Source organism: Theobroma cacao, chromosome 6, assembly GCF_053813885.1.
Source record: "Theobroma cacao isolate CCN51 chromosome 6, ASM5381388v1, whole genome shotgun sequence".
NCBI classification, from domain to species: domain Eukaryota; kingdom Viridiplantae; phylum Streptophyta; class Magnoliopsida; order Malvales; family Malvaceae; genus Theobroma; species Theobroma cacao.
The window spans coordinates 21373653-21389927 of NC_142644.1; the positions used below are offsets into that span (position 1 = coordinate 21373653).

The 16275-nt window shown below is 29.4% G+C and overlaps 1 long non-coding RNA gene across 1 annotated transcript in view; it reads right to left on the reverse strand.

The window, feature by feature from the left end:
• The window catches only part of LOC148762151 (uncharacterized), a 64331-nt gene extending 48273 nt beyond the window's left edge, over positions 1-16058 (reverse strand). Inside the window, exon 1 of the long non-coding RNA XR_016027200.1 lies at positions 15934-16058. This is a non-coding gene — a long non-coding RNA (uncharacterized LOC148762151). The remainder of the gene's footprint in view (positions 1-15933) is intronic.
• Positions 16059-16275: the final 217 nt, after the last annotated feature.

Sequence of the window (16275 nt, forward strand, 5' to 3'; positions counted from 1 at the left end):
CCCTCTAGGGAAATCCATGGAAGCCTTAAACCTCAAGGTTTGTCATTAATTTCAATATTACAAATATGCATGAAATTTTTATTTTCAATAATAAAATTTTTTTTGCAAGGGGGAAACTACTTTAAGTGTTTCGGGCGCTCCAAGCAAAAAATGCTCAAAGCTATTCCAAATGTAGAAGCATCCCTGAACATTAAAAAAAAAATCTCTCGGGAAAGCTATCTAGCAACAATAATTTTCTTTTTTTTTTCTTTTTCTTGTCTTTTTTTCTTTCTTCCCTTGAAAGCTACGTTACAATAAATTAAATTAAATAATAATAATAACAAAAAAAAATAAAGAAGAAACAAACACAATATTGATGTAAAGAAAACTTACTTGTTCAAAATTTTAGGGAAGAGCCTTTGGGAATTAGGAAAAGACTTTGAAAATTGATTGTAAATTTCTACATAACTATTCTCTCATATTTATAGACTTCAGGAATTATTTTCCTGGTAAAAATCTAATTCTTTAAATTTTCTTATCAAATTCTTTTCTACCTCTAATTGCATTTCCTCATATGCCTCTACTTATTTCATAATTAAGTATAAGAAAGATTTAATTAGCTAGTCTCAGATACACATGAAAAACAAAAAGAAAGAAACATTCCAGTTGAGTAATTGTCAAGCTGGCAAAATTATGACACTTCGTTCAAAGACAACCTTTTGTCAAAAAACCACAATACTGGAGCTCTTAAATTCCATTCATGATATTTAATCATTCAACGTAAAGATAGCACTTGTTGTTAAGTATAGATTTTGTAAACTAGGTTTTGGATTTGAGGTTGAGTTTATGGTCTGTATTGATCCATTTTTGAACTTTATAATAACGTTCCATGTGTTTGTTGAAATGTCTAAGTGAATTATTTATGTTGAGTAATAGGGTTTCCACAGAACTCTGAAAACTCTAATTTGATAGTTTTCAAGTTGCTTTGTAATTAATTTTAGGAAATAAAACAAGTTAAGTTTCTCGCTTTTTGATATAAATCATATGAGAGATGAGCATTATGAATATAAGAGTACATTAAGTCTACTTCACAAATAAAATTGGTGGTTAGGAGATTACTTGAATTGCTTGTAAGTTTTACTCCATCGTATATAGCGTTGAATTTTGCATTATCACTGTTGTACGAGCTTATAAAAGATAAGTATATAAAGCTAAATAAAACACAATTTTAGGTAATAATTTGTATGGAAGAATATGTAATACTCAATTTTAACTAACTATTATATTTAAGTAGGGAGTTATAGAAAAATTACATCAAGGGCATTCCTAGCAGAGAAGCAAGCAAAGGTATTCCTAGCGGGAAAGCGCCCAGGAGTGTTCCTAACAGGGAAGCGCCAAAGGGAGTTCTTAGCATGGAAATGCCTAAGGGCATTCCTAACGTGGAAGCACTTAGAGGCGTTCCTAGCGTGGAGGTGCTCAGGGACATTAGCAAGTGTGTAATGCATAACGATAACAAAAAATAATAATAAATAAAAATAATAAATATAAAAAATAAATAAGAAAAAAATAAAAGTAAAATAATAAATATATAAATTTGCAAACTATTTTTCATTTATTTATTTATTTATTTATTTTTATATAAACATTGCCATGTTTTATTCTAATATGCATCTCCTTATTTTCTGCATAAAACTCCTTATAAGAATTTTTATGTATAGGGCAAAATGTAAATACCTAATTTTGGTTAACTATTCTTTTTGAAGTACTATTTACAGAAAAATTACATCAAGGGTGTTCTAAGCACAGAAGCGCCCAAGGGTGTTCCAAGTGTAAAAGTGCCCAGAGGCGTTTTAAGCATGGAAGCGCCTAAGGTGTTCTAAGCAAAAAAACGCCTAGAGGTGTTCCAAGCAGAGAAATCCCAAGGGTGTTCCAAGCACGGAAGTGCCTAAGGGCATTTCAAGAGCGGAAGCGCTCAGGGGTGTTTCAAGTGTAAAAGCACCCAAGGGGCATTCGAAGCCTAAAAGCGCCCACGGGTGTTCCAAGTGTGGAAACGCCCAGGGGAGTTCCATGCACGGAAGCGTTCAGGAGCATTACAAGCATAAAAATACCCAGAAACAAGCATGGAACAACTATTTGTACGGGGAAGTGAAAGTAATTCAGAACAAGTGGCAGAGTTCATGAGTTACCTTTATATTTAAGATGTTCTAGGCTTGGCATGGTGGTTCAAATATGGAGATAGTTAAGAGGGCTTCCTTTTAACCTTTCCTTGAAGTACATGTGCTTTACCCCTTGACCTTTCTTTGGTTCTTAAGAACACACGTGACGCACTATCAAGTGTCACTACTCCATTGCCAAAAACTTACACCCACTATCCAACTACATGGTCATTCTTTTAATATCTCCTAAACCGTTCTTTAACTGCTTTTCCATGACAAGCATGTTCTCCCATGATTGAAGATGCTTTCTAACTACTTCTAAGAAAGTGCCTTTGTTCAGTATAAATACAAGGGCCTTAGAGGTTGGAAGGCGAGCAGAAATCATTAGACACCTAGCAGAGATTATCTTGAAAGCTTTTTTTAGACTCCTCTAAACAGTCTTTTGTTTAGCTTTTCCCATTCGCCTTAATTCGCCACTTCTTCCACCTTTTCTCATCCTTCACCACTTGTCACCCAAAGCACTCACGCTTCAAGGACTACTCTAGTCTTCCTCTTTGCCACCTCTAACGTATTCCGATTCACTCATTGCAACATGTTCTCTCTCTCTAACCAAAATAACTTTTTTATAAAAGGTGAAGCACAAGCGTGGTAGAAGATCCCCTAGTTGTGCTGATTATAATAGCCATAGTTCTAGCACAGCAGCAAAGAAGGTCACGAAACCTTGGCAGATCCAAACCAAAAACATCAACAGTCATCAGGAGACAAAGGCAACTAAGATCACCCCAACAAAGACCAGTAATAGAGCTAAGGAAATAAGAAGTCATGAATTCCCAAATACAAACACATTCTTAAAAAACAAAGGCCATCGAATCATCACAAACAAAAACCAAAAACTTGAATGATCCATCAATCACCAAGAAAAGAAAGCAGCTCAAAGATCCAAAAACCATAAAAGGCTTGCCAAAGCACCATGAAGAAAACCCCCTTGAAGAACGAAAAGGCTCCCATCTCAAAATATATGAAATTACTAAATATTTATTTTTATAACAATGCTTATAAATATTTTAATATTAACATAATATTTGAATATTAACATAATATTTGAATATTAATTATTTAAATATTAAAAATATATAAAATTACTAAACATTTATTTTTATAATAATACTTATAAATATTAAATAATAATAATTTTTATAATAATACCTAGAATTATCATACTAATAATAAAAAATATTATCCAAAAATGATCTTTGCTTTTTGAAACGCTGATAGCAAAATTTTTCTTAATTGGGAGTTATTGAAGAAGAGAGGATTTTTAACTTGAGACGGGTGTACTTGTCCAACCCATTTTCTTGACTTTCCCTCTTCCATGGAAAGGTCACTTTCCCTCAAGCAGATGTGGTAAAGTAACCTCCCATTATAGTATCATATCAAATGTGATAAGGTTATTATATCTAATTAAATTCCCTACAAAGTGCTTAACTTCTGTAATACGAAACGAGACTTTAGTAATAGGGATGTCATCTGGTAGGATACATATTATTTTTAAAATACTTTAACTCAAATCTGATTATTTGATAACGTACTTAAACCTTATAAATGCTAGACTATTATGCAATGTCTACTACCTCATCTTTTTGCTCTCTTTGGTGCCTTAATTATGCTCATATTTATGTCACCTCACTAAGAGTAGGAATTACTAAATCCTCTTAATTAACTTACAACAAAAATTCTATTTAGTAGACTTTCAATAAACACTCAAAAAATTAAAAGAACATAAATTTTCAAATAAAAAAAGTAAAAAACAAGCAGTATATTGTCAAAATAATTAAGAAGCGTGACTTACTAATTCTTATGGACATAAGCTACTATAAAAATCTCGTAAAAAGCAAAAGAATTGTTCTTATAAAGTTTTACATGTCATTCAGGTTTTCGTCAATTTAACACATTTTAAGAAATATCTCTAACAAAACTTTTATCAAACAATTGGTACTGACAATTAAATGAATAGTAATTAAGAGAGTTTAAAACAAATAAATTAGCGAAAGAAAAAAAACAGTGAAAGGAAAGTAAAATCATGAAAGCAATGGAAAACTGAAATCAAGCCATATTAAAAACCAAGAAAATAGGTAGAAATAGAAAGAAAAAGAAGTATAAACATTGTATTTGGGCAAATAAATTTAAGGAAAATGGTTGACAAAGTAAGGTGTAATTTTTAATTTATGGGTATATTGAAATATTGATGTAATAATAAATAGTTATGTATTTTTTTTGTCATTGACCTTTTAAAAAAATTTTAACAATTTATTTTTTTTATATTTGATTCTATCAGTTTACTAATATACATTTCTTCTCTATTTTTTCTTTTGTTTAAATTAATAGTGAAATGAAAATTTAACAAAAATTTACTGTTATATAAATTTTTACTAGAGTGATATCGGCACGTTGCGGTTGGACAATGTATATAATTTGTTGGTTCAAATTAGGTCGATATAGTAATATTTCATGAGAATAATATAATTTGATAATATAGTAATTGATATTGGGCTTGGAACCATAAAACTTCGTATCAAGGATATTAGGCATTTAGCTTGGAATCATAGCACTACAAATCAAAAATAATTAATTAAGTAGTGGACATCAAGTAGATATCACTATATATTAAGAATATCAAGCATTATAACTGAAACTGTAGCATCTCAGATTAAGGATACCATACATTATACTTGGAAATATAGCACTACAAATCAGGGATATAATTAAGCAATATCAAAATTATCATATATTATGTTTGGAACAGTAATATTCCAGATTTAGGATATCAAGCATTAGGCTTGGAAGCGTAGTACTACGGATCAAAGATATTAAGTATAATGATTTGAATTGTATCACTATAGATTAAAGATATCAAGCATATTATGCTTAGTACCTTAACACACTATATCAATGATATCATCTATTATGTTTGGAATTCTAGTATTACAGATCAAGGATATTTAGTAGATATCATCTATTATGCTTGATACCCTAAGACCTTAGATAAAAGATAATGGGCATTATGCTTGGAATCATAGCACTACAAATCAAAGATAATTAAGTAGTGGATATCACAAGGTCGGCCTTTGGGTGAAGCCACCCAAGCAAGGGCTTTAGGCCTCTAATTTGGGGAGGCCCCAATTTTAGAGAAGATTTATAATTTTATAATAATTATGGTATAAGTAATTATATTAAAAATATATAAAAATTAAAAAATATATAAAATTAAAAATAATTAATAAAATTATTTGTTCTTTCACTTTTTTAATTATGTGCCTAATAAATCTCAATTTTCTATTACTTCCTTATTTCTAGAATGCTATTAATTTTCAACTATATTCTCTTGTTTCCAATAAACTAACAGTCATGTGTATTTAATCATCTCCAACAACTATTTTTTTCTCACTTATTTCTCTTGTTTCTAATTAATGCCTTTAATGATTTTCAACAGTTTTTTTTCCTATATATAAAACCAAAATTTCTTTTCAATGTATAATATCTACTTTTGAAATCTTCCTTTCTCATTTGCTCTTTCTTCCTTTAACTTCAATTTTTCTCCAAAGAATATACAAGAAGTATGTTCTTTTATTATCTTTATAAAACTGTGAGCCTCATTTGCGGTTGCTATAGAACAATTAAAAGGTCTTCTTTCTTTTTTTGAAAAATATAGAGAAAATGGATTTGCATATGCTATGATTTCTTCTAAAGAAATTGCATCTAAAATGAACATAGAATCTAAATTTCGTGATACACGTATTATTTGTAGGAAAAAACAATTTAATGAGAATGTTGATAATGAAATAACTAGATCTCTTGAAGAATCATTTAGAATTGATTACTTCTTGTATATAGTAGATCAAGCAATTTTTTCACTTCAAAGTAGATTTGAACAATTTAAGATATATGAAAATATTTTTAGTTTTTTATTTAGCGGTAAAAAGTTGAAGTTATTAGATGATAATAGTTTGAAAGAATATTGCCTTAATCTTGAATGTTTTTTAAAATATAACAACTATTCTGATATTGGTGGTTTATATTTATTTTCAGAATGAAAAATTTTAAAAGAAATTATAGAAGAAGAAAACAGTCCAATTAACATACTTAATCATATAAGAAGACTCGATTCTTTTCCAAATGCCTATATTGTTTTTAGAATAATGTTAACAATTCCAATAAGTGTTGCTTCAGGAGAAAAAAGTTTTTCAAAACTAAAATTAATAAAATCTTATTTAAGATCAACAATGTCTCAAGAAAGATTAAATGGATTGACTATATTATTAATTGAAAAAGAAATATTAGAAGAACTTGATTATAAAAGTTTAATTAAAAATTTTGCATCTCAAAACGCTAGAAGAATAAAATTTTAATATTTTTTTAATTTCAATAAAAAATGCCTCATTTGAATATTTAGCTTTAGGCCTTTGAACTTATTGGGCCGCCCTTGGGATATCAAGTAGATATCACAACAAATCAAGGATATCAAGCATTATAATTGGAACTATAGCACCTAAGATCAAGAATAACAAGCACTATACTTGGAAACGTAACACTAAAAATTAAGGATATAATTAAGCAGTATCAAAAATATCATCTATTATGCTTGGAACCATAGTACCTAAGATCAAGGATATCAAGCATTAGGCTTGGAAGCGTAACACTACAGATCATGGATATCAAGCATAATGATTTGAACTGTATCATTAACGATTAAGGATATCAAGCATAATGATTTGAACTATATCATTATCGATCAAGGATATCAAGTATTATGCTTGGTACCATAAAACTTATATCAAGGTTATCATCTATTATACTTGGAATTGTAGTACTGCAGATTAAGAATATTTAGTAGATATCAAGTACATATCATCTATTATGCTAGTTACCATAAGACCCTAAATCAATGATATTAGGCATTATGCTTGAAATCATAGCATTACAAATCAAGCATAATTAAGTAATGGATATTAAATAGATATCACAACAAATCAAGGATATCAAGCATTATAATTGGAATTGTAGTACCTCAGATCAAGGATATCAAGTATTATGCTTGGAAATGTAGCACTATCAAACAATGATATAATTAAGTAGTATCAATGATATCATCTATTATGCTTGAAGCCATAGTACCCCAAATTAAGGATATCGAGCATTAAGTTTGGAAGCGTAGTACTACAAATTAAGGATATCAAGCATAATGATTTAAATTGTATCACCATAAATCAAGGATATCAAGTATTATATTTAGTACTATAATACCCAATATCAAAGATATCATCTGTTATGCTTCAAATTATAACACTATAGATCAAGGATATTTAATAGAAAAATCTTGTAAATAATGATAATAATAGAAAGAAAGAATAATTTTAAATTAAAAAATTATAAATAATAATAGTAATAATAAATCAAAGATAATTATTCTAAAGTATTGATAATTTTTTTAAAAAATTTCTTAGTTTTTCAATTTTATTAACAAATTTTCATATTATATTTGAATTTTTATTATTTTTTATTATTTTGAGATGATTGTAATGTTTGTTATTATTTTGTTTACATGGTGTTTCAGATGTAAGGACTACTTATTTTTCTATATGAAATTCTCTAGCATTTTGCCTTTGTGTTGTAATTATTATATATCTTGTGGTGTAAATATGTTGGGAAATTTATGAAAAGACTGATCGGGTAATACTAAGTGCTGATGTTGAATACATAAATTTGTATATGAAGAATATGGATGCAGATATCACAGAAGAGCTTTTGCAAGATAAAATTTATGAGTTTGGGAAAATTGTTAGCCTGTTTGTAACAAAGGATGAAACTGATTCCTCAAAAGGTTTTGGTTTTGATAAATTTGAAAAAACATTAAATAACGAAAAAAATGACAACAAAGTAGAGACCCAAAGAAATGAGAGATAGACAACAATGACAAATCAAAAGGAAAAAATGAATAAAATAAAAAAAATTAACATTCATATATGAAAAAAGCCTAAAAGCGCAATAACAAACAAAATACAAAAAAATCACAAAAGAAAATCAACACAAAATACATTGAAAAAAGTAAATAAAAGAATGCAAAAACCAAGCCAACCATAAAAATGAAAGAAAAAAATAAAAAGCAAACAAACAAGAAATTGTTCATAACCATAAAAAAAAAAAAGCAAAACCCATTGACAAAAAAGACTAAACTAAGCATGATATGTAAAAAGAATAAATAAAAAAATTTTTAAAAAATTCCATAAGCAAAGATACAAAATAGTTACCTTACTCAAAGGAGAAGACAAAACAACCAAACCAAAAAAAGAGCAAAGAAGTAAGATTGTCAAGTAAGCTGAAAATGAAAAAAAAAACTAAAAAAAGCAAAGTTGAGAAACAAGAAAAGAAATTTCTATAAGGAAGAAAATGTAACAAGTAAGCTGGACAAGGTAAAAAGAAAAAACACTAAACCTTAGAAAGAGAGAAGGAAAATTATAGAAAAAGAAAGAACAACATGAAAAAGACAAAAAAAATTAAAACAAATGATAAATCTGAAAATGCTCTCAACAGAAAAAAGGATTAGAGATTTAAAAGACCAAAAGAGACTTTTAAATGAAGAAAACACAAAAAAAACCCCAAAAAAACTTCCGTCTTAACCCAATCAATTGAACATGACAAGTGGTCATTAATTAGACCCTTTAGAGACAGATTTAACATATAACTATAGATTCTCTTTAGTTATGATACGTGGTAAAAGCTCTGCACCAACAAGAGAAAAATTTGGAAACACTTTTTTTTTGTGTGAAAAAGTTTTGAATTTTGTTTGCCAATAGTGGAATGACTTGGAATAGTAACAAATATTGGCCCCAGAAGCAAGTATACGTTCAGACAATATATATAATTTATTGGTTAAAATTAAGTCGGTATAGTAAGATTTTATGGACATAATATAATTTGATAATATAGTAACTGATATTGGGCTTGGAAGCATAAAGTTCATATCAAGGATATTAGGCATTTTACTTGGAATTATAGCAGTGCAAATCAAAGATAATTAATTAAGTAGTAGATATCAAGTAGATATCACGATATATTAAGGATATCAAACATTGTAATTGAATCTGTAGCACCTCAGATCAAGGATATCAAACATTATACTTGGAAACGTAGCAGCACAAATCAAGGATATAATTAAGCAATATAAAAATTATCATTTATCATGTTTGGAACCGTAATACTTCAAATCAAGGATATCAAGTATTAGGCTTGGAAGCGTAATACTACAGATCAAGGATATCAAGCATAATAATTTGAATTGCATCACTATAGATCAAAGATATCAAGCATATTATGCTTGGTACCATAACATTCTATATCAATGATATCATCTATTATGCTTGAAATTGTAATACTACAGATCAAGGATATTTAGTGGATATGATCTATTATGCTTGATACCATAGGACCCTAGATCAAAGATATTGGGCATTATGCTTGGAATCATAACACTACAATTCAAGGATAATTAAGTAGTGGATATCAAGTAGATATCACAACAAATCAAGGATATCAAGCATTATAATTGGAATTGTAGCACCTCAGATCAAGGATATCAAGTATTATACTTAGAAACGTAACGTTAAAAATTAAGGATATAATTAAACAGTATCAAAGATATCATCTATTATTCTTGGATCCGTAGTACCCAAGATCAAAGATATCAAGCATTAGGCTTGGAAGCGTAACACTAGAGATCATTGATATCAAGCATAATGATTTGAACTGTATCACTATAGATCAAGACTATCAAGCATTATGCTTGGTACCATAACACCTTATATTAAGGTGTCATCTATTATGCTTGGAACTGTAGTATCCAAGATCAAGGATATCAAGCATTAGGCTTGAAAGTGTAGCACTACAAATTAAGGATATCAAACATAATGATTTTAATTGTATCACTATAAATCAAGGATATCAAGTATTATGCTTAGTACTATAACGCCCTATATCAAATATATCATCTATTATGTTTGAAATTGTAGCACTACAGATCAAGGATATTTAGTAGAAAAATCTTGTAAATAATGATAATAATAGTAAGAAAGAATAATTTTAAATTAAAAAATTATAAATAATAATAGCAATAACAAATCAAAGATAATTATTTTAAAATATTGATAATTTTTTTTAAAAAATTTTGGTGTTTCAATTTTATTATCAAATTTTCATATTATATTTGAATTTTTATTATTTTGGGATGGTTATAATATTTGTTATTATTTTGTTTGCACGGTGTTTCAGATGTAAGGACTATTTCTTTTTTCTATATGAAATTCTTCAGCATTTTGCCTTTGCATTGTAATTATTATATATCTTGTGGTGTAGATATGTTGAAAAATTTATGAAAAAGAGTGATCGAGTAATGCTAAGTGTCGATGTTTAATACATAAATTTGTATATAAAGAATTTGGATGCAAATATCATAGAAGAGCTTTTGCAAGATAAAATTTATGACTTTGGAAAAATTGCTAGTTTGTTTTGTAGCAAAGGATGAAACTGAGGCTAGGTTTTGGCTTTGATAAATCGAAATAAACATTAAATAACAAAAAAAAAGGTGACAAAGTAAAGACCCAAAAAAATGAAAGAAAGATAACAATTACTAATCAAAAGAAAAAATGAATAAAATAAAAAAACATCAGCATTCATATATGGAAAAAAGCCTAAAAGTGCAATGGTAAACAAAAAACAAAAAAATCACAAAAGAAAATCAACAAAAAATACAATTAAAAAGTAAATAAAGAATGCAAGAACCAAACCAACCATAAAAATTAAAGAAAAAAATAAAAAGCAAACAAGGAAGAAACTATTCATAGCCATAAAAAAAAAAGAGCAAAACCCATTGACAAAAAAAGACTAAACTAGGCATGAAATATAAGAAGAATAAATAAAAAATTTTTAAAAAAATTTCATAAGCAAAGATAACAAACTAACCTTACTGAAAGGAGAAGAAAAGAACAATTAAACAAAAAAAAAAAAGAGCAAAGAAGTAGGACTGTCAAGTAAGCTAAAAATGGAAAAAGAACTAAAAAAGTCGAGTTGAGAAACAAGAGAAGAAATTTCTAAAAGGAAGATAATGTAGCAACTACGCTGGAAAGGCAAAAAAAAAAAGACACTAAATCTTAGAAAGAGGAAAAAATATTAGAAAACGAAAGAACAACATGAAAAAGACAAAACAACATTAAAACAAATGATAAATCTGAATTTTCTCTCAACAAAAAAAAAAGATTAGAGATTCAAAAGACTAAAAGATACCTTTAAATAAAGCAAACACAAAAAAAAAACCCTAAAAAAAATCTTCTCTCCTAATCCAATCAATTTGATCTCCACATATAAATCAAATGGACATGACATGTGGTGATTAATTAAACCTTTTAGAGACAAATTTAATATATAAATTTATATTCTCTTTGGTTATGATTCATGGAAAAAGCTTCGCACCAACAAGAGAAACATTTGGAAACACTTTATTTTTTGCGTGAAAACGTTTTGAATTTTGATTGTCAATAATGGAATGACTTGGAACAATAACGAATATTGGTCCCAGAAGCAAGTTTGGCCTGATTATAATGTTTAGTAAATTTGTTGTCGGTAATGATGAGAAATAGTAATGTGTTGAGATCTTGGTTTATTGCTTTGGAAGGAAAAAAAAAGTTAAGTACTGTATTTGCATATAGCATAGATTCCCAAGTATTAGTGCAGAAGAGTGTCGAATCTTGTGTTAAACAAGAGACTTTTTGACTTGCAAGACTAAACCAAAATTGACCCAACATGCCAAGTTATCTTCGTTTATTTAGGAGGTTTATTCCATTTTGGTATTGGGGTAAGATCTTATGATTATGTTGGAAGCAATGAGGATTAGACCTGTCAAAATTGACCTGGCCTATTGGGTCGACCCATTTTTTATTAAAAATTGGATGGGTTGGGTTTGAATTCTTCAAGCCTATATTAAAATCGAACCTAGATGGCCCGCCCATATGAATATTAGGCTATATCGGACTGGGACGGGCCAACCCAATAAGCCAAAAGAAAAAAAAAATCTTTTAAATGGCCAAGTCCACAAGCTGGTCCAGCTTCCTTTCTTTTTTTGCTTTGCCAACTAGCCAAACTCACTTTACCGCCCCATTTTTCCCCTTTTCTTCTTTCACTCTACTGCTAGTCTGCTACCATATTCAATTCTTCATGACTACATGTCTGCATCCCATTTCTCTTTTCTTCTTTTTTTCTTCCTTTTGTTTCTTTCTTTTTATTTATCTATCTTTTACATTTTTGAGGTCAACACTTTTAGATCTTAAATGATCTATTTCTCTCTTTGATTTTTTTGCCAAAAAGGTTATATTTTGAGGTTATTTCTTTCTCTTTCTCTCTTTTTATGATTCAGTATTTTTTTTGTTTTCTTCTTTATATATGCTTTATCTATTGACTGTTGCTACATTTACTTACTTTTTTTTTGGGTAATTGAAGATTGGTTTGGGATTGTTCTGGGGAAGTTTGTTGATATAAATCTAGAGAAGTGATGATTAATTGTTCTAATTAGTTGTCTTTCAAAAAAAATTCTAATTACCTATTGGAATTTGTTGTATAGTATCATTATTTCACATATTTTTTTTGAAAAGATAAATTAATAATTATATTTAAATTAAATATAGGAATCAAGGCAACACCGTGTTGCATCCGAGTAGAAGGAAAGAAATTTAATTGGAAAAGCAAACTAACTTGTATATAAATAACAAGTATAATTTTTGTTGAATAAATTTTTTCTACTATTTCTTTTTCCATGGAAAATAGAAAAAAAAAAGCCTCAATTTACCTATAATTATATGTACAAATCACTGCTGAAATCATCTCTCGCTATTTACATTTAACGCAAGGCCATGTAGTAAAAATATTGTAAATACCATTCCTCCCTCCCAGCATTTGTTTTAGTAAGTATATCCCCTTATTTGAACAAGCACCTGTCATATTTTTTAGTACATGAAATATTTTTTAGTAATATATTATTTCACATGTTTTAGACTTTTAGTACATGAAATATTTGTCATTATTTGTTGCTCCTTTTATTTCCACATTTAATTCTCACTTGAATTGTAGGGTTTTTGCAATCTTTTTTATTTTTTTCACAGCTTGTCCCAACCCGCAAATATAAAGATGGGGGAGATGCTTTGTTTTGATTTAGGCTTCTCAACCCATAAATATTTGGATCCACTTTTAATTACTAATCTTTTCTTTCCTTGTTTATTTTATTTATCTTTTATTAATCATATATAAATAAATATTGTTGTTCGTTGGTGTAAATTTTTAATATTTATTATTCATGTTTATGTTATTTGAAGGTAATGATGATGGATCACTCAGTTGAAAATTGTGTAAATTTGGGTGATGATGTTAAAATTTTGAATGAAGATGAAATTCCCTCCCAATCCCATATATTTAAATCTGAACAATTGAGTAAGAGGGCGAAAAATGAAACTTCAAATGCTTGGAGTTATTTCACTAAAATAGGCAAAAAGCAAGATGGAGTAGAAAGGACAACTTGTAACAATTATAAAACGAAGTATAAGGTTGGTCTTAAACCCGGTGGCTCTAATTATAGCACTTCACATTTGCGTCGTCACATTGAAACTTGTAAATTTATTTCATATTTTAATCCACATCAAATGCTTATGGATCATGAAGGGAAAATAAAGGCTAGAAAATTTGATCTTAGGATTTTACGTAACATGCTTGCTGAAGCTATAATTAAGTATGACTTGCCTTATGCTTTTGTTGAATATGATAAGATTAGAGCTTGGGTTAAGTATGTAAATCCAGATGTGGTGATGCATTCTAGAAACACTACTGTATTTGATGTCGGGAGGACTTATTTGAGAGAGAAAGAGAAACTCAAACAAGCTATGGTCAAGGTACTTAATAGAATTTGTTTAACTTCTGACGTATGGACAACATCTACTTCTGAGGGTTATATTTGTTTGACTGCTCACTTTCTCAATGACAATTGGAAGTTATGTAGCAAGTTACTTAACTTTTGTCGTATGCCTCCTCCACACATTGGAGTTGAATTAGTTGTCAATGTATTTATTTGTTTGAAAGAATGGGAAATAGATAAAAAAGTTTTCTCCCTTACTTTAGATAATGCTTCTGCTAATAATAACATGCAATGTCACGACCCGAAACTCCCCATCGAGCCCATGACAACCGCCGCGAAGCCTCGACAAACATTCTTCACCCCGAATGTCGATCGAAACCTCGCAAGGCTCTCGTATCAGCTTTCGCACTTCCCTGGTGAGCAATAGTTATCAAATATCAAAATACGAAGGATTACAAATCATTTTCAAATCATAACATAACATTTTTTTTCTGGCTCACAGGGGCATTTTCGTCATTTTTGTCAAAAATCTCGAAACTTGCTAAAAATGTAGTAAGTAAGCCAAAAATATATATTTAATGATTTAAAAATAAATTAAATATCTAAAACATTCATTTGAAGTGAAAATTTGACCATTTGAATATAATAAAAATATTCAATAAAATAAACTATTTTCTTATAAAATAATTTTCATAAAACTATCGGTACATAATTCTTATAGCGTAAAAGTTAATTATATTTATATATATTATAAAGCAAATAACCAAAGCATAAAATTTCTTTTACAGTGACACGTGGGCCCACATCTAACCAAAATGCATCGGAAGCTGAAAACCTACAGCTTTTACCGATTCGAGTCCAAATGAAAGTCCTTGTCAAAGTCAGCTAACTATGGAATTCCCTAAGCCTGAAATGTGAGGAAATGAGGGTGGTGAGATTATAAAATCCCAGTGAGTAAACAGATACCATCTAAACTATCTAAAGTCGAGTAAATGGAGACAATTAAAATAAATCATCATACTGTAATTTCATTACCTTTCAACTCATTTCAACCAAATAAAATCAATCCATAAAAATCGAGAAATCAACTTGGCTTATAAATTTCTTAAAACTTTGGCTCGTGCCAAAACTCATACTCGATGATACCTTGCGCATGGCATCTAACCGAGTCCGCCAAGGCTGTTAAAATTTTGTATACACTTAAAATATATTTTAGTTTGAGAAAAATGCAGCCGTTCCTTGGCGTTGGCTGAGTTCCCCTTCACGTGGTGGTTTGGCGTGAAGTGAACCCTAAGCTATACCCCAGGAGATACCCTACGCGCCTCTCCGTTCGAGGTAATAATATAATGGAGTTTACCGTGCCCCTCTAATAGGCTGGTCCACGAACCCCCTCTGTAGTAAATAATTAATATATAATCCACCAATCAATAAAATTCATTCTAGCATGACATGACAATTTATTGCAACCTAGCCTCTCAAGGCTGAATACACAGTATAAATAATTCTAACACCAAAATCAGTTTAGCCGTTCATGCTCATTTATTATCATAAGCCATTCAATTCAAAACCATAAATTTGCAACACAAACTAGTAGTCTCCAATTACTCTATTTTCAAAACCAATATTCGATTTTCCAGAAAATTTATAAAATCATTTTATGAAATCACAATTTCTCTTAAAACATAGCAATTTACCATTTAAACTCATTTTTCATAAAATCACACAGTTGTATAAAACTACTCTAGATAATTAAGACGATAATAAGTTCACTCACAGTTTTAGGAGTCGATGTACTCCTAATCTCAGTCTCCAAGCACAATCTCTGTACTTTTACCAGTGTACTTTGTTCACCACCTTTTTCACTTAATTTCCTTGAAAATTCACACTTTTTCTTTGATTTTCTCTCTCTAGGGTTTTGTTTTTGTTTTCTCTCTCTTCTTGCTGGTTTGGCCGGCCATGGGGTGGAAGATGGGCTGATTTTATGCCTTTTTATAAAGAAATAATAAAATAATAAAGGTATGACACATGGCATCATGTCATTGGCCCGTTTTTAAAATTTTAAAAATTTTAATCCTTTTTATCTCCACCACACAATTAGTCAATGGTCAAAATGAGGATAAAGGAAGACCATGTGCTGGAAAAATGTCCTGGTGGTGGAAAATTACAATTTTGCCCCTGGGGTGGCAAAATTACCAT